At 42.9% G+C, this 24,603-nt stretch overlaps 1 protein-coding gene and 1 long non-coding RNA gene across 2 annotated transcripts in view; one reads left to right on the forward strand and one right to left on the reverse strand.

The window, feature by feature from the left end:
• CPQ (carboxypeptidase Q) overlaps window positions 1–24,603 on the forward strand; it is a 358,322-nt gene that overhangs the window by 138,809 nt on the left and 194,910 nt on the right. The window lies entirely within an intron of this gene.
• Window positions 237–11,935, reverse strand: LOC138784351 (uncharacterized). Its single transcript, XR_011361824.1, has 3 exons — window positions 11,863–11,935; window positions 4,384–4,527; window positions 237–764 (listed from the first exon to the last, which is right to left on the reverse strand). It is a non-coding gene; the product is annotated as an uncharacterized lncRNA (long non-coding RNA).

Consider the following 24,603-nt stretch of genomic DNA (forward strand, 5'->3'; position numbering starts at 1 on the left):
CTCGACGCCTGAAGAAGACATTTTTTTTTTCAAACACCTGTAAAAGTTGAAATACAATGCAACAATTGGCTATAAAGGTTTGTCCTGGGAAAAGGTCATCCGGTAAAGTATGCGGCAGGAGCTCTGGCTAATATATGGCTTCTAAAAGTTTCTCTTTGTGCATAAAGTTATGGCTGGAGAATCTGGCCCGGTAATAGGTTTTTTTTTTTCTTGCGTTTATCCAAAAAGTTTACTGTAGAAATAGATAAGTAATACAGCCTTCTAATATACTACGGGATAGATTTAGCAAGACCTGCTTTTTATTTGTCAGGCCTAAACTGAAGATCGCTGTAGTAAGATGTGAGAAATGTACTAAAGGGGTATTCCGTTCCAAATCATTATTACAGCCCTCAGTTCTAGGCAACAATCTTTAAATATTTCTAATATGTTGTAATTGTGGCCTCTGTTTTGTTCCTCTGCTTTCTGATGTGACTCACCCCCTCTAGATGTGGAAAATCTGCAGCAGGGATTCCATTCCGTCTGGCTCATTTTTGTCCCACAGTTGCACCCACCCGGGCTGTAGGGGGCAATAACACAGAGCCCATAGTCGCCTCCTGCCTGGATCACAGTGCTCAGTCCTAGTGTCCAGGTGGCCTTGTCCACTACCTGAAAACAGCTGGAGCCCGGTACCTCTAGTCTTCTGCGCGGATGTCTCAGGATGCAGAAGCTTCTCTAAGGGGGCTTCTCCTCTGCTTGGTGTGGGTTCTCATTGGTAATTTCAGTATCTGCATACAATCAGTAAAAGAAAATATGAAGGATCTGAAATTTACTCCAGGTGCCACCAGGTTGCTACCTCTAGGAGTGATCACAGTATAGGTGGGGATTGACTTCAGGGTCAAGGGACACCAGGGTAAGATAGCAATGGGTTGGAGTTAGGGATGGTACGAACCGAGTTCGGTTCGGGTTCGTACGAACCCGAACCCTCAGTAATGATTCCCGCTGTCTACCCGCTCTGTGCAGCGGGCGGATCCAGCGGGAGGACCACCTGGAAAACTGGGATACAGCCTATGGCTGTATCCCAGTTTTCCAGGCGGTCCTCCCGCTGGATCCGCCCGCTGCACGGAGAGGGCAGACAGTGGTAATCTGCTGCCGAGCGTTCGGGTTCACCCGAACCCGAACCTCGGCGGGTTCGGACCATCCCTAGTTGGAGTAATCACAGGTAATAGATTCCTTTATTTCACCAGGCTATGCAATGTTTCAACTCGGCAATCTTTCTTGAATATGAATGGTGTGTTCCTGTTGCACAATTACTGATACTTCTGTAAGGCTGGCTTCACACTACGTTTTTGCAATACGTTTTTTGCAAAAAAAGAGATGAAAAACTGATGAAAAAAACGGATGAAATTGTGTGTATCCATTGACTTCTATTAAAAAAAAAAAAACGGATCAAAACAGATCCGTTTTTTATTAACAGACACAAAAATGAGGTCGACTACGTTTTTGTGTACGTTAAAAGAACGGATCCGTTTTGATCCGTTTTTTTTTTTATAATCAATGGAAGTCAATGGAAAAAAGGCTCAAAACGGATGCACACAATTGCATCGTTTTTTTTCCATCAGTCTTTCATCTGTTTTTTGCAAAAAACGGATTGCAAAAACGTAGTGTGAACCCAGCATGGCCCCGGTCTCTTTCTCTCTGTTGATAAAGCTAATAGTCTCCCTAAATACATAAATAACCCTGGGCTGTGAGCAGTATTAGGTTTGTATGGGACACAGGATTGTTCTCATTCACTGACAACAAGCACAGATCTCCAGTAGGGGTCCTAATTCGGAATTTGAGGTCTTCTGTTTTTGACTGGTGACAGTAATATCGCCTTTTACTGTAAACGAACGGAAATCTAAAAGACGAGAAATCTGACAGTTGCCATTATTGCATCCTGATATATACATCCTGATCTCACATGTCTATTGCCTAATCCCGGCACCTCATACACAGTACAGTGAATTACAGGGACGCTTGGCACAAGTGCAGACATTATGTGATAACACTTTAGAATCACATTCTGCTTCCAGCATTTCTTCCCTTAGAAGTACATAGAAGCGTGCAATGCTCTGTGTGTTTCTCTCTGCCATGTAACCAATGGAGCAGACGCAGCGAACATGAGCTGCACTTAAGACTTCATCATGCTCATCGTGAACAGTTCTGACAGAGGACAAGAAATCGTCGTGGCCTAGAAGTCGTCCTCTGGCTAACATTGCTCTCTGGTTATGTAATTCGGGAGGAGGTTTTGCATATTGGGAACCATGTTTCTGTGTCAGTTACGTGTAATAGTATGGGCCTACAACATTGCATGGTCTTGTTGGGGCATTTACAAGACACTCATCTATTGTATTACCCAGAATAGAGAGGGCCTACAAGGAGTATCTCTCTTGCTCTGGAGGACCTAAAATGTCTTTGACTTGCTCGGATAGCAGTGAACAAGCTGTAATGATTCTTTTGCCCTGTGGTGGCGCTGCAGCAAATTTGAACACCTAAGTCCAGGTTAGCTTGTAGCTTTGGCTTATAGACTTCCTTTGGCTTATAAACTTCATAGTGAAGGTTGGACTTTGGTCCAGGATATGAACTAGAGCAGAGAGCCACTAAACCATGGTAGTGGCTATTCATCTGAATGGTTACCATGTAATATTGTGATGTGCCTGCAGTGGTGACTTCCTGGGAAATGTTAAGTCAGTGGATATCTCCCCAAACAATATCCTTTTTATTGGGGTCATGGATCCAGAGGTTTTCATGATTATGATGCACAAAAATCTAAGACTGTTTTTATAGAAAAAAAAAAATAATACTAATATGCTGCTGTTGCAGAGGAAAAATAGGAAAAAAGCATACTTATTTAGTCCTGGCTCCACGCTGGCTCTCCACAGCTGCCATTCTTCTCCATCCAATTCTTCAATCTCCCCTCTTCCTGCTTCCAAGACAAGAGCTGGACGCAGGAACTGCCTGCTCAGCCAATCACTGGCAGAGACAGGACACCACTGTGGCCATTGATAAGCTGAGCAGGTTCTTCACTAAGTGCTCGTCTTGTAATGAGGAAGAAGAGAGAAGATTGGAAGACCAGAAGGAGAAGAATTGGAACTGCAGGATACCAGGGTTGGGTAAGTATCAAAGATGAGCACAGCTCAAGCATGCTCAAGTCTGATCATCCAACATTTGAATACCGGTGGCTGAAGAAGTTGGATGCAGCCATAGGAAGTCCTGAAAAACATGAATACAGCCTATGACCATAAGATATATCCATGTTTTCCCAGACTCCCTAGGGCTGCATCCAACTTCTTCAGCCACCAATGTTCAAATTCTGAACAATCAATTTCTGCTCATCTCAAGTAGGCATGCCCCCATTTATGATACACTGGAATACCCCTTTACCTATCCGTTTAGGCAACATTTTTTTTTTTTATACACCCCCTATGGAACCTCTCCGTGTAAACATTGTCCGCACATGTCTCAGCCACCCCCCCCAACCTATTTATTGTATGCGACGCCAATACACTGCACAGGCCTCTTGTTACGGCTAAGGCTTTTCCCAGTCTAGATATGTAATTAAGCCGAGAAACCTCTATGTGCAATGTACATGTTTCCTGCAAGCATTTACTGAAATAGACCCACCAGGAGAGCCGACACAACCTTTGTTGGCAAGCATATTCCTGCCAGTTTTGCCTTGTTCTCATATCATGGCCTAAGGCTACAGTAGACTTTCTGTCTGTATAGTATTAGATCTCCAAGGATATGATTTACCGCCATTATAAAACCTGTTGGGAATGCGGAGTCTTTGAGAGGAGAAGTGGACGAGTTAACTTCCTTCTCTTCCATTTTCCCTTTAAGGCTGGGTTCACACTACGTATATTTCAGTCAGTATTGTGGTCCTCATATTGCAACCAAAACCAGGAGTGGATTGAAAACACAGAAAGGCTCTGTTTACACAATGTTGTAATTGAGTGGATTGCCGCCATTTAATGGCAAATATTTGCTGTTTTTTTAAAACAACGGCTGTTATATTGAAATAATGGCAGTTATTTACTGTTATATGGCGGCCATCCACTCAATTACAACATTGTGTGAACAGATCCTTTCTGTGTTTTTAATCCACTCCTGGTTTTGGTTGCAATATGAGGACCACAATACTGACTGAAATATACGTAGTGTGAACCCAGCCCAAAGGTGTACGTGATTTAAGTGAATAAGACGCCCCCATACACTTTTATCCTGCCCCGTCCTCCCAGCTCAAAGCGCTCCATTGCTCAACCTACATATCAGAATATCTATTGAAGGTTCCCATTTAAAAGCGTTTTTTTTTTTTTAGCAGAACAAAGAAGTCAAGCATCACAGATAATTTGAAAGGATTCCTGCCTTTTTTTCCCAGGCTTCCTTTCTACATTTCCTTCTTGGGTTTGATACACAGCTCTGTCATGCATCCCTCTAGGATGTTTTTCATGGGCTCTGTTTTACAGCTTTTTTTTCTTCTCCACGTCTGAAGATGGCATTTACATCTTTCTGAAAAAGAAAACGCACAGTTGGACTCAGGTCATTGAGGATGCTTCATTACATTGCAGAGCTCTTTTATCATAAGTAACTGGAGCTCTGCCGAGTATCAGCCACTGACTTTTACTCGTTTTAACCATATACTGATATAGCTAAATATAATGATGGCAAATTATATCATTGTACAGTATGTGGGAGCAGGGGCGTAGCTAAAGGCTGATGGGCCCTGGTGCAAAATGTTAGCTTGGGGCCCCCCATCTCACCCGATCAGGCAAAGTCCTATCTAACGTTATATCCAATTACTCTAATGTGCCACCATGTTCTAATGCCCTGTCACTGCCTCCACCTCATGTACTGCACTACTGCCCCCTATAAATAATGGACTGTATTGTGTCATTGTCTAATCATTGTATTCCAATCTTTGACTCTCCAGCTGAAAAACTACAACTCTCATCATAAACTGCCAGTTGGAAACGATGGGGGTTGTAGTGCTGCAACCTGAAGAGCCACATGCTGCAAAACTACAACTCCCATAATAAACTGTCAGCAGGGCACGATGAAGTTTTAACTTCTGCAACCTGGAGAAGTCACCTGATATCACCTGCAGTCCTATGTAACACCACAGATAACAGTGATATCCCTCTGAGTACAGATAATGTAGTAGTCACCTGCAGTCCTATGTAACAGCACAGATAACACAGTGATATCTCTGAGTACAGATAATGTAGATGTTGCCTGCAGTCCTATGTAACACCACAGATAACACAGTGATATCTCTGAGTACAGATAATGTAGTAGCTGTCACCTCGGGGCGCCCCTACTAAATGATGTTCTACAAAATAAGAAAAAAGTCATACAGGGACTCACAGGTGACGTCTTCTTTGATCTGAGGCGTCACTTTCCCTTTTCCTCTCCATCCGGCCTAGTCCTCCATGATGATTTCTTCCAGATACGTTTCATCTTTTCAGAGCCTGCGAGACAAACAATTTAGGCTCCGCACATTTCTAGCAACTTCCTTTCCTTTCTCCCTCCTGTAGGTTCCCATAGTAACTGCGCTGTTTGGTGTTATGTGCAGTAAAGCAAGTAGGAATGTGGGATGCCCCCTGTATGTAGGATCCCCTGCTGTGCCCCCATGAGCTAATAATGCCCCCAGAGGTGTCCCCATATGCTAATAATGCCCCCAGAGGTGCCCCCATATACTAATAATGCCCCCAGAGGTGTCCCCATATGCTAATAATGCCCCCAGAGGTGCCCCCATATACTAATAATGCCCCCAGAGGTGGCCCTCATGAACTAATAATGCCCCCAGAGGTTCCGCCATACACTAATAATGCCCCCAGAGGTTCCCCCATACACTAATAATGCCCCCAGAGGTGCCCCCATATACTAATTATGCCCCAGAGGTGCCCCCATGAGCTAGTAATGCCCCCAGAGGTGCCCCCAATGAACTAATAATGCCCCTAGAGGTGCCCCCAATGAACTAATAATGCCCCCAGAGGTTCCCCCATGAGCTAATAATGCCCCCAGAGGTTCCCCCATATTCTAATAATGCCCCCAGAGGTGCCCCCATGAGCTAATAATGCCCCCAGAGGTTCCCCCATATACTAATAATGCCCCCAGAGGTGCTCCCATATACTAATAATGCCCCCAGAGGTGCCCCCATGAGCTAATAATGCCCCCAGAGGTGCCCCCATGAACTAATAATGCGCCCAGAGGTGCCCCCATATACTAATAATGCCCCCAGAGGTGCCCCCATATACTATTGCCCCCAGAGGTTCCCCCATATACTAATAATGCCCCCAGAGGTTCCCCCATATACTAATAATGCCCCCAGAGGTGCCCCCATGAGCTAATAATGCCCCCAGAGGTGCCCCCATGAACTAATAATGCCCCCAGAGGTGCCCCTATATACTAATAATGCCCCCAGAGGTGCCCCCATATACTAATAATGCCCCCAGAGGTGCCCCATATACTAATAATGCCCCCAGAGGTGCCCCCATATACTAATAATGCCCCCAGAGGTGCCCCTATATACTAATAATGTCCCCAGAGGTGCCCCCCATGAGCTAATAATGCCCCCAGAGGTGCCCCCATATACTAATAATGCCCCCAGAGGTGCCCCTAAAAAAAAAAACATCCTACTCACCTAATCCGCGCTGTGCAGGCAGCAGCTCTTCCTCCTCTTCGGGCTCCACCTTCGAGCCGCAGGGACGGGACTTCCGGCAGGCGTGATGACGTCACATCATCACGCCTGCCGGAGAGGTCACGGCCCGGCCTCCCATAGGCTGCTGGCATGAAGTGCCGGCAGCCTATGGGAGGGAATACAGGAGGAGGACGCTGACAGGTCCTGCTCCTGTATTCTGCTCGCTTTAATGTTCCGCTCACTGTGCGGGCGGAACATCAAAGCGATTACTGCATCCCGAGAAGCTGCGCGGCCGCAGCTTCTCGGGATGCTCAGAGACAAGTCGCAAGGGGGGCCGTGCGGGCCCCCCTAGCGTAGGGGCCCGGTCGCCATGGCGACCGCTGCGAACCCTATAGCTACGCCACTGTGTGGGAGTGATCTGGTATCTTAGATACACAAGGTATAAACTACAATATACATGTGTAGTCTACAGTATACAAGATATAGTTTACAGTATACAAGGCGGTCTATGATACACATGGCGTAGTCTACAATATACAAGCTATAGTCTATGATACATTAGGTCTTCAATACACAAGGTTTAGTCTATAATACACAAGGTATTGTTTACTATATACAAGATATAGTCTACGATAAACAAGGTATAGTCTATGATACACAAGGTATAGTCTACGATACACAAGGTATAGTCTACGATAAACAAGGTATAGTCTATGATACACAAGGTATAGTCTATGATACACAAGGTATAGTCTATGACACACAAGGTATAGTCTACGATACAAAAGGTATAGTCTACGATAAACAAGGTATAGTCTACGATACACAAGGTATAGTCTATGATACACAAGGTATAGTCTATGATACACAAGGTATAGTCTATGATACATAAGGTATAGTCTATGATACACAAGATATAGTCTACGATACACAAGGTATAGTCTACGATAAATAAGTTATAGTCTATGATATACAAGTTATAGTCTATGATACACAAGGTATAGTCTACGATACACAAGGTATAGTCTACGATACACAAGGTATAGTCTATGATACACAAAGTATAGTCTACAATACACAAGGCATAGTCTATGATAGACAAGCTATAGTCTATGATACACAAATTATAGTCTACGATACAAAAGGTATAGTCTACGATACACGCTGTAGTCTATGATACACAAGCTGTAGTCTATGATACACAAAGTATAGTCTATGATACAGAAGGTACAGTCCAAAATATACAAGCTATAGTCTATCATACACAAGGTATTGTTTACGTTATACAAGCTATAGTCTGCGATACACAAGGTATAGTCTACAATATACAAGCTATAGTCTGCGATACACAAGGTATAGTCTACAATATACAAGATATAGTCTACGATAAACAAGGTATAGTCTATGATACACAAGGTATAGTCTACGATACACAAGATAAAGTCTACAATAAACAAGGTATAGTCTATGATACACAAGGTATAGTCTATGACACACAAGGTATAGTCTACGATACAAAAGGTATAGTCTACGATAAACAAGGTATAGTCTATGATACACAAGGTATAGTCTATGATACACAAGGTATAGTCTATGATACATAAGGTATAGTCTATGATACACAAGATATAGTCTACGATACACAAGGTATAGTCTACGATAAATAAGTTATAGTCTATGATATACAAGTTATAGTCTATGATACACAAGGTATAGTCTACGATACACAAGGTATAGTCTACGATACACAAGGTATAGTCTATGATACACAAAGTATAGTCTACAATACACAAGGCATAGTCTATGATAGACAAGCTATAGTCTATGATACACAAATTATAGTCTACGATACAAAAGGTATAGTCTACGATACACGCTGTAGTCTATGATACACAAGCTGTAGTCTATGATACACAAAGTATAGTCTATGATACAGAAGGTACAGTCCAAAATATACAAGCTATAGTCTATCATACACAAGGTATTGTTTACGTTATACAAGCTATAGTCTGCGATACACAAGGTATAGTCTACAATATACAAGCTATAGTCTGCGATACACAAGGTATAGTCTACAATATACAAGCTATAGTCTGCGATACACAAGGTGTAGTCTACGATATACAAGGTACAGTCTATGATACGCAAGGTATAGTCTACAATATATAAGGTACAGTTTATAATACACAAGGTGTAGTCTACGATATACAAGTCATAGTCTACAGTATATAAGGTACAGTCTACGATATGTACAAGGACTACACAGTAGTCTACTATACACAAGACATGGTGTAGAATTCATATGGTGTGGTCAGTTATACATGAGTTATTGGGGGAGATTTATCAAACATGGTGTAAAGTGAAACTGGCTCAGTTGCCCCTAGCAACCAATCAGATTCCACCTTTCATGTTCCAAAGAGTCTGTGAGGAATGAAAGGTGGAATCTGATTGATTGGTTGCTACAACGGCTGTGATTATTACGAGAATATTCATTGCATTGCTGTTTATGGGATCCCAGCTGGAGCGTATACACATAGGGGAAGATTTATCAAAGGGTGTAAAAGTGTAAAATTTAGACTGGTGCAAACTGCCCACAGCAACCAATCACAGCTCAGCTTTAGGCAGTGCTGAAAGGAAAGAGGAGCTGTGATTGGTTGCTGTGGGCAATTTGCACCAGTCTAAATTTTACACCCTTTGATAAATCTCCCCCAAAGTATACACTCGGACCAGGATCCCTAGCGGTGCCGCAAACAACTGACATGTCAGTTTTCTCCTGCCGCTATTCAGTGACTAGCGCCCGGAGCCGGAGCCACTCGCTCCATAGTGTGCTGTGGGGAGTTCTGATGCGGCGCTCCCGCATCAGAACTCCGCGGCCATAAAGATCATCCGGCCGGTACTGCAGCATGACGTGTGAACGTAGCCTTAGGGTGTATTCATACACAGTGGGGGGCTGCCATATGGCAAAACCTTACATAGTTTACTAAGAAATTGCCACATTTGTGTAGTGTGGTTATGGTCCTCATGGCTTTTACATATTTTATAGGGGATCTTATATATTTATATTTAGCCACTTCATTCAAAGTCCTTTGGAAGTGGTAGCTCAGGACCCCTATGTAGCATCCAGTCGGGGTCATGTTGGTGAGACCCCCAGTCATCATACATGTGTCACCTATCCTGTGAATAGTTTAAAAAAAATTCATGGCCCTCTGCATAAGGTTTTGGGTGTCAGAAGAGATGGCTTTCAGAATAAATAGGATCTTTGCTTTTATAGAAAACCTAAGCTGGTAGTATGATTTTTTTTTTGTCAGAAAGCTGTAGTTACATTGGTGTCATGTGAAGTATTCCTGTAATTTTTACTGCAGACTTATAAAACATGGGGGAAAGTAGTTCTTAAAGCTGATTTGTTGCAGCTGTCGAGTTCCCAGCTCTTAAATACCTCACTTTTATGCGTTTGACCTTCCATACACGGTAATGTTTTAAAATCACTTTCTTTTCTTTTATTGAAATAAAAAGTTATGATAAACATCTTGTTTTTATTAAGAAAGGAAACATTCTCAATGCCACCATGGCCGATAGATCTGAAAGCATGCGCTCGGATTATTCCCAGCATCTAGGGTACGTAGATTCCCCTCATTACTACAGACTGTTTGCTGTACTGCAGTTTATGTATGATTCTTGTTACAATTGTTGTCTCCATGTGAACATTGATATATTTTTTACAAACTTGGTATTGCAAAGCTTTCTTCTTCATGAAGAATAAGAGGGCCAAATACTAGAGATGAGCGAACTGGGGTTCATCCAAACTCTCTGCATTTGATTACCGGTGAAGAAGTTGGATGCAGCCCTAGGGAATCCTGGAAAACATGGATACAACCTATGGCTGTATCCATGTTTTCCAGGCACGCCCTAGGGCTGCATCCAACTTCAGCCACCGGTAATCAAATGCTTAGAGTTCAGGTTCGGAGGTCCCCAAACATGCTCATGGTTTGCTCATCTCTACTAACAATTTGGATAATGGTTTTAAAGTTTCCTGTCATTTGGAAAAACAATGTACGGTAATTGCTTCAAGTCTGAGTGTTCAGACCCTGCCTAATCTCAAGATATCACAGAAAAAGCATGCAGTAGTATGCTTCTCTTCTTGACTGTCCAGGATCTCCGTAAGTCGAGGAGGCCAGGAGATTGCGGTCAGTCAAGTGGGTTTGGACGAACCTGATCGCATTCAAGGTTCACTCATCTCTAGTGATAAAGTCAAGGGCTAATAAGTCAGGACTTAAAAAAGAACAACTATTAAGTTTTTTGTATGCCCACTCCTACTACTAGTGATATACAAGGTGCACACAGTGCATAACACTGAAAAGTCAGTTTATCGTTGTGGAAAAGCCTAATGGAAATTTATTACCAAATTCCATATCTTCATATATAGATTCAAGGGTCCACATTGTTAATAATAATAATAATAATAATAATAATAATAATAATCATCAAGATAAATAGATAGTCAACATATGTAATATTGTGCTATTCCATAAACTCTACGTCCCAGTGGAGCTTGCAATCTAATCCTGCACTGCAGACACATGATAGCTCACCAGGGCCAATTTAAGAGGAAATCTGTTAACATGTCATTATGTTTCTGATTTCTGGGAAGTTGCAACAAGACTACCACATGAACACAAGGGGCAAAGCCTACAAATCCCATGCAGATGGTTGAATGCAAGCCCAAGGCCCCAGTCTTCCAGAGTAGCAAAGTTAATCATGATGCCACCCAAAGCACTTAGCACTCGGGCTGGAGAAATCCCATGCACATAGATGCTCTCATCTTTGGCCGATACATCTCTCATCAGACTCATTTTCATTAGTTTTGCAATCTGCCTCATTTTTCATAGGAACCAGCTGATTCCCTGTAAAAAGTTGCAGCTAGGGGATGACACTTGTGTTTAGTGGGATGAGTGACAATTTCCATGTGTCGTAGTTACTGAGCGCTGTAAATACAAAACACCCGTTTCCCCGAGTCCCAGTGATTACCTCAGATTATACATTTATTCATTATTGCAAATTGGAGAAGAACCGTGACAGGGATCAGGCACACCCACTGACTGCAGGCACTGCGGGGAGGCGAGGAAACATTTAGGAGCAATAAACCCGTTTCCTTGGTTACGGTATCTACACAATATTTTATTAACAATCAAAAAGAAACCACATACTAGATGAAAATTTAATGAAAGAGCTGGTATCCTCTTGTGGCACAGAATACAGAGCAGATCCGACACGGCTCTTTACTCATCAGGTTGGTCATAAATGGCGGACGTCTCCAGTATATACAAAGAAATAGAAAAAAATTCTGTTATTGATTAAAATTGCAGTTCTGTCCAGTATATAATCATAAATGGACACCGCCAATATCCACACTTATGGCAAACCAGTAAAGAATACAAACTTCACAGGGCAAGGCTTAAACTTAAAGGGGAATGCTAAAACTTATAGTTATCCCCCATGCACAGGATAGACCATAAATAATTGATCAAGAGGGTCCAACTGGTGGGACCCCCGCTGATTATTAGGAATCAGATGCCCTGAGCAAAAAGGAAGACATGGCTTATGCTTAAAGGCAATCTGTGACTAGGTTCATGCTGCCTAAAATGAGTGCAGCATAAACTAGTGACAGAAATGCTGAACAGATAGGTATATCACTTACATCATTCTGTTTAGCTCTTCTCCTAATATGCAGGAGAATAGGATTCTTACCACACTCCTTCTTCCACCCTCCAGCTGCTGATTAACTGTTGATTGCCAATACACAGAATGGATCTATAAATGCCAATCAGCAGCTGGTGGGTGGGGTTTTCTGCTTCTCATGAATATCCAGACCTACTGGGCTCATGCACATAATGGAGAGGACTACTTACTGTTCATGTTATTCAGGAGGTTATCTCTGGATCAGCTGCACAGAACAATGTAAGTGATACATCATTTCGTTCATCTTCTCTGTCACTAGATTATGCTACCCTGAGATAGAAAAGCATAAACCTGCTGAGTCTCTTTAACCAGTGCTCCATTCATTTTTTGTGGGATTTACAAATGTTCTTAGCGTTACAAACTATGTTCATAAGTTAATGAAGGAGTGGCTGAGCATGTTTGTTGCTCCAATAATTTTGGGGAGGGAGAAGAGTCTCTGGGCTATTTATTGAGGCGGGTCCTTTTGGTCCTTACTAGGGATGGTCCGAATCTGCCGAGGTTCGGGTTCGTATGAACCCGAAAGCTCGGCATCAGATTCCCGCTGTCTGCCTGCTCCGTGCAGCGGGTGGATACAGCGGGAGGACCGCCTGGAAAACTGGGATACAACCTATGGTTATGGCTGTATCCCAGTTTTCCAGGCGGTCCTCCCGCTGTATCCACCCGCTCCACGGAGAGGGCAGACCGCGGGAATCATTTCCCAGGGTTCGTACGAACCCGACCCAAACCAGGTTCGGACCATCCCTAGTCCTAACCCCACCAATAAGCGCTAGTTATACTTTATCCTGTTTATTGGAATAAATGTGAATATACTCATTAGTCAGGTAAAAAATCCCCCCCCCCCCAGCCAAGCTCTAGTAGCCCCAGGAGAACATGTGAAGAGAAGGCAACCTAGTGACATACTGTATGCTGTTTCCTATTCTTGCTAAATGTGTTGCGAATAAGAAGGGGTGGGTGGTGGAAACCGCCTAACAACATTGACAGCATGATAGGGCCCCTGCTTCAACTTGATTTGGCAAAATCCCATCGCCTTCTCTTCTCCACTAGTTTGGGACCCAGATATCACAGTGAGTTTTAATGCCCCCTTTGTGGGCCGTGGTCTGATTGCTGCGTCTATAGTCGCATTGTCTTGTCATAATACGTAGGGAATATATCAGTTTAATATGATTTGAATACAGTCTATTTTCCATACTAAACAAACAAGCCAATCCGATTCGGCTTTTCCCATTAAAAATTACCATTCACAGAGTAGCAGTAAGTGATTATTTATCATTCCATAGAAATATCGCATCACTAATTGTCTCTCCTTAGAAGCGACGGATGAATCCCTATAAATTTTATCCATAATTGCCCGAGATGGCATCAGAACTCTAAGCCGCGACGCAGCACCACAGCTCCGCCACCTCATTCCAATCGCTCTGTATTTTATTCTAATCCAGAGGTTTTGTTATTCAAATTACTTGTCAGCTGTATATTTCCTCGGCTCCTGCCATGTGCAATAAATGTGGGTGGTCTACTTAGTCATGCCCCCATGGGAATTGTAATGATTGCAATCTTGATTCATAAATTGTAAGATCCATCTCCTTAATTGCACAAGAAACTATCTGCCATTAATCTCTACATAAAGACATCTGAATTCCAGAAGAACGGTGGAAATAGAAACGATTTCCTATTAATATTTCAGTATTGTGCCCACACTGAGGTTTAGTCGTCTTGTTTATAGAGATCTCCGCTTTGCCTCGAATATTAAAAATGATCATTCTTTATATGAGAAAGTCAACATGTGTTAATACAATGCCGCAACCGCTTAAAAGCAATATAGTCAATTTTCTCTGTGTGGTAGCGGGCTATTTGCCTTTTTAGCTAGACTAAATTATTCCTGCATTATATTGTAACATATGGCATGTATGGATTGGTTTTCCATAATTGCCGACAGTCCTGTTGTCTAGATTATCCTGCCATTTATTACGCCGAATGGCTTAATCCTTTCGCTGCCGGGGGTTTTGGTCATTGTGCAGAAGAGAAAAAAAAAATTGTTTGCACTTTTTGACAAATATAAATAGAAGGTAAATCATAAACATAAAAACAAAAAAAACATTCCGATATATTTCAGGATCTTTTTCAAAATGTCGCTTAATATGTACCTGTCGTTTTTTGTTTTTTTAACATGTCATAGAGACACGTCAAAAGTTTTAACCGGTCCAGGTCTGAGTGTTCAGACTTGTACCGATCAGGAGATAGAGCGGGAAGAAGACGAGCTCCTTAGAAGTCCAATATAAATCCAACTCTTTTTTTTTTTTTTTTATTCAGATCGGAGAGTGGACGTGCTGCAGCAGTGCAGCTTGGACTGATCAAAACTTTTGACATGTCTCTATGACGGGTATACTTTAAGCATCTACCGTATTTTCCGGCGTATAAGACGACTTTCTAACCCCGAAAAATCTTCTTAATTTTCGGGGGTCATCTTATATGCCAGGTATGGTTGCTCCATACGGGGGGGGGCTCAAAAATGGTCGCATCCCCACCGTATGGGGCGACCACTATAAAAAAAAAACAACTGTTAACTCACCTGGGCCCTGTTCCCGGTGTGCGCATCTTCTCCGCTCCCCGGCGCAGTCAGTGTACGTCACACTGGCTGCACCGGGGATGCCCGAAGCTCTCCCGAGCAGCCGAGTGTCTAATCGGAGACGCTCGGCTACTCGGAAGAGCTTCGGAAGAATGACGGAGGCTCCGGAAGTACCTGAAGCCTCCGTCATTCTTCCGAAGCACTCCCGAGCAGCCAAGCGTCTCCAATTAGACGCTGGCTGCTCGGGAGAGCATCGGGCATCCCCGGCGCAGCCACTGTGATGTTCACTGACTGCGCCGGGGAACGGAGAAGATGTGCACACCGGGAACGGGGCCCAGGTGAGTTAATTGTTTTTTTTTTTATTAACTTATCCGCAGCTAACCCCTGCCTGACCCCAGCAGGGCTGCGGTCAGGCAGGGGTTAAAGGGGTTATCCAGCGCTACAAAAACATGGCCACTTTTCCCCCTACTGTTGTCTCCAGTTCAGGTGCGGTTTGCAATTAAGCTCCATTTACTTCAATGGAACTGAGTTTAAAAACCCCACCCAATCTGGAGACAACAGTAGGGGGAAAGTGGCCATGTTTTTGTAGCGCTGGATAACCCCTTTAACATTTTCCAGCGTATAAGGCGAATCCCTGACAATCTGATTAAAAGTCAGGGGTCGTCTTATACGCCCAGTCGCCTAATATAGCGGAAAATACGGTACATGTAATTTTATATCAAAGCGTAACTTTCTTAAACATGCGTCTTCCGAGCAGAAAATGAAATGGACAATACCTCCTAAAAGTTCAAGATGTACGGAGTTGATATCTTCACTTATGCCTACCTCTATATTCACATATTTTCATTAAATTCATCAGAATTGAAGAGAAAAAATATCAGTTTTTAAAGACCCCATTTCACGATTCTGTTGGCTTTTAGCCCAACGGTGTTACCAATGGGCCCATAGACTTCAATTGGGCTTCACATATGTATATGATGGATAGGAGTCTCGCACCCACAGTGTATATGTTCAGAAAGTAGACTGAACAGAATTACAATTAGACTATATTCATCATGTGTTTATCTATGGGCCCTCAGCCTCACATCATCATCCCCTTTGGACATGTTGCATGTTGGACAAGTTCACAGCCTGACAGGGGACACACAATGCAGTGTAAAGCTGGGAATTTTAAAAGACATAGGAGCTATGCAGAGTTAACATCCTATTACACCAAACGATTATCAGCCGTACTTGGCCGATTACTGGCCGTCCTAGATGATAATCATGCCACAAACAGCACCACTCTTCAGTTTTGATGTGATATTGCGGCTCAGTGAATTGCTGTACCACACATAACCTTAGGGCAGCTGTAATGATGTGTTTTTTTTTTTTTTTTTTTTTTTTTAATTCTGGATGACCCCTTTTAAGGGTTATTATGTAAAAAAAAATATTTTATATCAACTGGTGTCAGAAAGTTATATAGATTTGTAAATTACTGTAGAGAATACAGGGCATACAGCAGCTGATGAGTACTGTAAGGCTTAAAATTTTTTAAACAGAAAGTAATTTACAAATCTGTATAACATTCTGACACCAGTTGATTTGAAAACATTTTTTTCCTCTTGAGTACCCCTTTAACAGTGTATAAAATACAGAGACAGTATGAAGTAGTGTCTGGCTTTGTAACTGAAGCTGAGGAAACATGCTGCATTCTTTCTATAAAAACAGTGCTCAGCCAGTGCTGTAAACTTAGAGCCTGAAAGACTTATGAGCTGATTGACATCTTTATTCTTATTCAGAATAACAGTGGGAGAACTGTCAATCAGAGATGTAGTGGGAATTTTATGAATGCGATAAGTTCATGGTGCTCACAGAGCACTGCTGGTAATTCAGAATATGTCCATAGTTGGTATCAGAGCACCTGACACTACTTTATACTGCCCAATAAAGAGGCGGCATCCACTGGATATAGAGCAGGCTCTATGTAAAAACAACGGGGTGATTTATCAAACATGGTGTAAAGTGAAACTGGCTCAGTTGCCCCAGGCAACCAATCAGATTCCATCTTTCATTTTCCAAAGAGTCTGTGAGGAGTTAAAGGTGGAATCTGATTGGTTGCTAGGGGCAACTGAGCCAGTTTCACTTTACACCATGTCTGATAAATCTCCACCCATGTTTGATAAATCTCCCCTAACATCCGTATTTAATACCAGCGGCCATTGTTGTTCAAGTGGCATTTGAAATACGACAGTTGTTTTTACATTGTGGGATACGGTATCAGACAAAACAAAGGCCTCCGCTCTGTGCGAGTAGTCACCATAGTCACCATGGATAATGCCGTGCTACAACTACAGTAAGGTGATGTGAAATTTTACAGCAGTAATAGGTATGTGCTGGCCAGATCAGGAAGTATATATAGTATCCTATAGGGACTTGCATAAATTGCCTGGTGTGAAGAACCTGCTGGCCACATGTGCTCTTACTATAGCCGTGTCCAATTTATTTAGGTTTCTTTTTCCATCTGTTTACTTCATCCGTGTGTCACGTGGTATGAAGGTCACATTTTGCTTCGCCTCCAGTGTTATAGGCTATTAAATTATATCAGGTGAGACGTGGTTAATATGAATGGGGAATTCACCAAGTCATGTGCTGTTTAGCTTCAACAGAAGTTACATTGATTCTCATCGGGTTAGTGATCTCCGTCATGACATTTTACCCACATAGACAAGACAGGAATGTTAGTGTTTCCTGGAAATGCAGTCTGTCTGGTCAACAAGTTCCAGGCCACATCAATATAGTGTCAGCTGCTTCCATTAGGTACATCATAATGAAGTCCATAAAAGATTTCCTACACAGGTCAGGGCTGCGGGGGACCAGGGTAGGTGAGTATCATTTAGATTTTATGGTTACCGCTCCCCAGCAAATTCTAAACAAATAAATAATAATAAGGTATATAAAAAACTTGGCCAAACACCTGCTTAACAACATTACAGTTCATTGTGGTTTATCAATAGATTTAAGTATTGGTCTGTTTACACGAAGCGATTATCTTTAGAATTTTTGCGATAACAAGTGATTATCGGCTCCTGTAAACACAGCAAACAAATCGTTCATCGTGATCTTTTATCTTGTTCTCAGATCGTCGTTGGTCGTTCGCTGAAAATGCACAGATCACTTTGTCTAAACAGTCTTTCACAGATTCACCCTATGTGTGAGATGAGCTTAAGTGATCTTAAAACAATTACCAAAAGGATTTTTTTCAATGATTTTTCACTTTGTCTAAACGCTGATCGTTATAAAATCAAATCGTTGCTTCAAAATCGTTCAATGATTAATTGGGGGAATTATTGCTCTGTGTAAACGGACCATAAAAATTTACGTGAATCTGTGAATTGCAATTCAAGTTTCACAAAGCGTCCTTGTTACCTGGGATGAGCAGAGTGGTCAGGTTCTCTGATTACGCCTGCGCTGTGAGATAGAGTGCATAGGCTTCTAGCAACTTTGCTCTATCCAGATCAGTTCCTTTACTTCTTTGTGGGTACTGTCCTGCACTGTGTTCCTCTTTGTCCTCGGCGTGGGTTAAGATGATCCCTGACTTGTCCTCTCTAGTTGTGGCTTAACACTGCGTTTGCAACACTTAACACTACACGGTTAAGGGGCCGGCAGAATTACATACACGCAGCGGTTATTCAGACAGCTGCGAGTATGTAGTGACTGCCAGGACCTGACAGGCTCACAGAGAGATTTACGCTGTAAGTCTTTACGTGTGAACTGACCCTAAAGTTATACAAATCCCCAATATACACTTATTATGGAAAATGCTTATAAAGTGCTTTTTTCCCTGCACTTACTACTGCATTAAGGCTTACCTTCCTGAATAACATAGGGGATGTAACATCCTGGATAACATGGTGATGTCACTGGTGGCATCCCCCTGCCATCATCCTCTCCAGCAGCAACAGCCCGCACAGCTCGGGTCGTAACATCACCATGTTATCCAGGAAGTGAAGCCTTGATGCAGTAGTAAGTGCAGGGAAAAAAGCACTGTATGGAGATTTCCCATAATAAGTGTATATTGGTGATTTGTATAACTTTTGGGGGGCAATATAATACTTTAATAAAATTTTTTGCTGGACTTCTCCTTTAACTCGCTCCTCACTACTTATAGCCACAGCACAGTGGTACATGCCAGCAGTTCTCATTGGCCCAAAACGGCTAGAACACTGTCCCTCTTTGGACATAGATACACAAATTTTAACCCATTCCTGGCGGCATTAGACTACATTTACACTAAAACTCAATGGAGACTACCATACACACAGTCAGTGTGCACCCTGCTTATACAGATGGGTGCCCTCCATGAAAGTTATGATGTGTCTCCTTGCAGCTTACAGTGTCACCAATGTGAATTGTAGCTGACAGATTCCCTTTAAATGCAAAAAAAAACAAAAAGTGTAAGCCCCTTCGCAACATTCCTTACCACTGTTTTTTTTTTCTTAGTGAATTCTCTGCAGTACAAAGTCTGAGAATCCGTGCTATATAAAGTAGTCATACACAAAGCGTACAATAAACTCCCAAGACCTGCTATAAACTCCCTGAAAAACTGTAGACTGTTCCCCTCCACATGACCGCTAATGTATAATTTTGCTTCCATTTTTCCATAAATGTCCTGGCTTTGAGCGCTGGCCAGAGAATGTGATGTTTACATGACAGGACATCACAGGCGGCCCCGCACTTTTGATTTCTATCTTGGTGCACAGTAGCTGGTGACATACAGTATAAGGAGAGATGAGTGTGCCGTGAGGCTTTCCAACATTCACTAGTTTCTCATGCAGCCTATAGTTAGACGTGACCTCTAGACATGTTGGGATGCTTTCAATCCTCGCCGTCCAGGTGGCTTCTGGCTTCGTTCACATATGCAGTGAGGTCACCATCCAAACTGCAATATCTAATGGTGGAGAATTTGTGGTCTCCTCAGCAGTTTCTCCATGTGGATCTGATCAGAGATGACCCAGCTGTTCTAGGGAGTGTCGCTGTAACACATAATTTAGAACATGCACAGTGGAAAATAAGGGGAAAGACTTCAGAGTTACAAAACGACATGTTTATATTCTGCTATTTCTATATCTCCAAGGAAGTCCTGATAGCGCTTCATATCTGCCCTCCCAAGCTGGCCATAGATGTAAGGAATTCCCCCGCTCCTACGTGCAGCCAGGACAGAGAAAAGTAAAGGGACAAATGTGAATTATTAAATCCCGCCACAAGAATGGTTTCCCTTGGGAAATATTGTATATCATAGCGTTACTTTCCCATATATACTGTCTGACTGTAATGTGTATAAGTAGCATTTATGTACATATTAAGGGTAGCTTCACAAGTACCGACTCGCAGTGTTATTAACTAGGTCCTGGCAGATCACTTTCACATTATACACACAGCGGTCTGAACGACCGCTGCATGTATGTAATTCTGCCGGACGCTTAACCCCTTCAGCTCCCGCTCTGTATACATTACCTGTCCTCGCTGCACGGGGTCCCGGGGTACTGCTCTCCCGCCCGGCCAATCAGTGGCTGCGGCAGGGCAACACACTGATTGGCCGGGCGGGAGAGCAGTACGTCGGGACCCCGTGCAGCGAGGACAGGTAATGTATGCGGAACGGGAGCTGAAGGGGTTAAACGGCCGGCAGAATTACATACACACAGCGGTCGTTCAGACCACTGCTTGTTTGTAGTGAAAGTGATCTGCCAGGACCTAGCCGACTCGCAGCGTTATTAACGCCACCCCCAAGACCGAGGCCAGTGCACATGGCTGCGGATAAAGACACCATTGGACGTGTGTGTGTTGATATAGGGGCTGTCAGCCTTGTCAACCATTGCAGTCGTGTAGGTGGCTGTCCCCATGACTGTAAATACAAGCTTGTGGCTCATCCATTAAAGTCACGGTCCCCTTACCATAGCCTTGTATAGATATCAGCCGATGGCAGTGTTTTTTGGTGGATATCACTGTGAGCTGCTCATACAGTGCAGTTTAGAAGCAGATGCAGACTCTATGGGGGATCAGGTTTTCTATAATTTTCAGTAGAGATCTTTGGACAATGACTTTATTTTTAACGGGGAAGTCCGGAAAATTTTTAAAATCTGGGGCAGGCAGGGAGTGAGGGGAACATAAGGAAGCTATACTTACCTTTCCCCATGCCCCGAAGCAGTGGGTCACCAGGCCTCTGATAGCAGCCAGTCTCCTGTTTCTCCCTGCTCCCTGCATGGCCACATCCCGGCAGGAAGTACTCGCTCAGTGACTGCGGCAGTGTCCCGCTGGGCATTTCTGAGTCGGGACATGACGTAGCAGGAGCTGCAGGAGGTTGATGATGGAGAGAGACCTGGTGATACTGTTCTGTGGGGGCATGGGGACAGGTAAGTATAGCTTCTTTATTATGTATCCTACACGCACACCAGCTGCCTGCACTGGAGTTTAGATTTGGCCAGAATTTCCCTTTAATTTTGCATCATTGTAGCTGTGGCTATGCCAGTGTTGTGAACAGTGTAATGAACTGTTTTTGTTGATTCTGGTTTCCATGACAATGATCCAAAACTTTAATATATATGTACATGTTCTGCTCTGGACTACCCCAAATGTTCTTATTTACAAATACTTTATAGTCTGGGTGCTCAATATATGATATATGTACCCCAGAAAATACACACCTTGGGGGGAATTTATCAGCTCAAAATTGTCACAAAATTGTCACAACTTTAAACAAAAGTGGAAGGGGTTCTCCAGGATTAACATAGTTGCTTTTATCCAGAAACAGCGCCACACGATATAGTCATTGGCTGTATCCATATTTTCCAGACAACCTTAGAGCTTTATCCAACTTCAGCAGCCCCAGCTAATCAAATGCCGAACGTTCGGGTTCGGATGGACTCGAACCCGAACCCGGTTCGCTCATCTCTATTTGCTATATACAGTATATTCATCATTTTCCTGCTCTCCCTGAAGTGGGAATGATGGACATTTTCATCCTGGTTGCCATGGCTACCTCCATGGATATGTGTACAGCCTGTGTGTAGTACTAGAATATATTTTTGTAAAAATAAATAGGTGATATCTCTATTTTACATAATTTTTCAATCAATATATGTGTTATGTCTCAGGGTACTCGAATGAAGTACCCCTAATTTTCTACCAATAAATAATTTCTGTCAAGAGAAGGGTCTGGGATTTTGGATTTTCAACACCCAACCCTATTGTTCTCGAAAGAATAAGTCAGGTCCAATACTGCTGCTTGCCCCTTTCCATAGAAGACACGCGAACATTTTGCCGTTCATGTGTATGAGGATGCTGGGGGAGAGAACTGTTGGTACATGCAGGCTGTACACACAGCAAACATATGGATAATGAGCACCTTGAGCATGTGGAGTACTTGGTCATGAGAAGTACCTCTATGGGAAGTACTTGGTCATGGGAAGTACCTCTATGGGAAGTACTTGGTCATGGGAAGTACCTCTATGGGAAGTACTTGGTCATGGGAAGTAATTCTATGGGAAGTACTTAGTCATGGGAAGTACCTCTATTGGAAGTACTTGGTCATGGGAAGTACCTCTATGGGAACTACTTGATCATAAGAGGTACCTCTATGGGAAGTACTTGGTCATGGGAAGTACCTCTATGGCAAGTACTTGGTCATGGGAAGTACCTCTACCCCTAAGGCTGCTGGAAAACATGGATGCCTTCATAGACTATAGACTGTATCCATGTTTTTTTGAACTCCCTAGGGCTGCATCCAACATTTTTAGCCTCCACATGCTCTGTTCGGAAAGTTCTGAGTTTGCTCAAGTTGGGCTCATCCCTAGCAGCCATCTCTCCATTGATAATGAGGTCTAGGGCCATTTTACAGTTTTGTGTAATATTCTCTATGCTTCACACTGTACTGTACTTAGGCGTATTATAATAATATTAGCGCTGGTATAACATTTTTTGCAGATACAGTATGTAGCGATACTGTACAGTTCTCTGCAGAAAAGGTGTATTGACGTAGATGTTTAATTAAATGTTGTCACAGCGGGGAGCTGTATGATGAATATACTGTGGGCATTAGCGCTTCGTTCTGGCTGTAAGAGCAATCATTATAGCAAAACACTTATCTGGTCTCTTAGACAAGGAAGCCTGATTTGTTAATAGGGATCAAGAGTGTGAAAAAGTTTCCTCTCGTGTAATTATTGTACACTTGTGTGGAACTAGTGTGGAAGTGAAAATTATTTCTTTTTATTTCTTTTTTTTTTTTTTTGCAGATTGTAGGATTTTTTAAAGCAAACAACACATTCTAATGTTATACATTTATACTCTATCCAATATATTCTGTATATACATCAGTCAGCTCTAATATTATATCCCCCTGTCTAACATTGAAAGCCAAAGCATCTCTGATCCATCAAGGCATTAATTCCATAATGCCTCTGTACTGTGGTATCTGGAATCAAGATGTTAGCAACAGATCCTTTAAGTCCTTTAAAGGGGTAGTGCGGCGGTAAAAAATTATTCACAGAATAACACACATTACAAAGTTATACAACTTTGTAATGTATGTTATGTCTGTGAATGGCCCCCTTCCCCGTGTCCCCCCCCCCCCCCCCACCCGTGTACCCGGAAGTGTAGTGCTTTATACATACCTGATCCGTGCCAACACGCGTCCGCCATCTTGTGCCAAACGTCATCTTCGGCCGGCCGGCCCGAACACCTTCGATCTTCCCGAGTGCCGGCCGCATCATCAACTGCTCAGCCGCGATTGGCTGAGCATAACTATGCTCGGCCAATCGCGGCTGAGCAACTGATGACGCGGCCGGCACTCGGGAAGATCGAAGGTGTTCGGGCCAGCCGGCCGAAGATGACGTTTGGCACAAGATGGCGGACGCGTGTCGGCACAGATCAGGTATGTATAAAGCACTACACTTCCGGGTATACAGGTGGGGGTGGTGGGACACGGGGAAGGGGGCCATTCACAGACATAACATACATTACAAAGTTGTATAACTTTGTAATGTGTGTTATTCTGTGAATAATTTTTTACCGCCGCAATACCCCTTTAAGTCCTGAGTTGGGGCCCCATTGGATCAGACTTGCCTTTTTTTAGCACATTCCACAGATGATCGATCCTGTAAAGATTTGAGGAATTTGGAGGCAAAGTTAACACCTTAAAACCTTTGCTGTGCTCCTTAAACCCTTCTTGAACAATTTTCAAACATCAAAATTGAGTCTCTTGAGTTGCGCATTTCAATGCTTCAGTATGGTACTCAAGTAACTAGCCCCATTGAAGGGAGGGGAGGGGGATGCCTGGTTCATCTGTTGCTCTGTTTCATTGCAATTTATGTATATTTTATCCTCTGAATGAAATATGCAAAAATTAGAAGGAAAAAATACAACACTTTACTACAAGACACATTAGAGCTCTGGCGAAGTGCCATCAGTTACCGGCATAATGCCGGTTCTAATGTGTCTTGAAGTAACCTATTTAATTTTTTGTTCTAATTTTTGCATATTTCCTCCCTTGAAGGGATGTGTTAAAGAAATATAAAAAAAAAAATAGAATTAGCGTTTGATCAGTTTTAGCGCTCCCGGCATCATAATTAGGGATGAGTGAATTTACAGTACTAGCGAAGCGAAGTGCTCT

The sequence above is a fragment of the Dendropsophus ebraccatus genome, chromosome 2, assembly GCF_027789765.1.
Source record: "Dendropsophus ebraccatus isolate aDenEbr1 chromosome 2, aDenEbr1.pat, whole genome shotgun sequence".
NCBI classification, from domain to species: domain Eukaryota; kingdom Metazoa; phylum Chordata; class Amphibia; order Anura; family Hylidae; genus Dendropsophus; species Dendropsophus ebraccatus.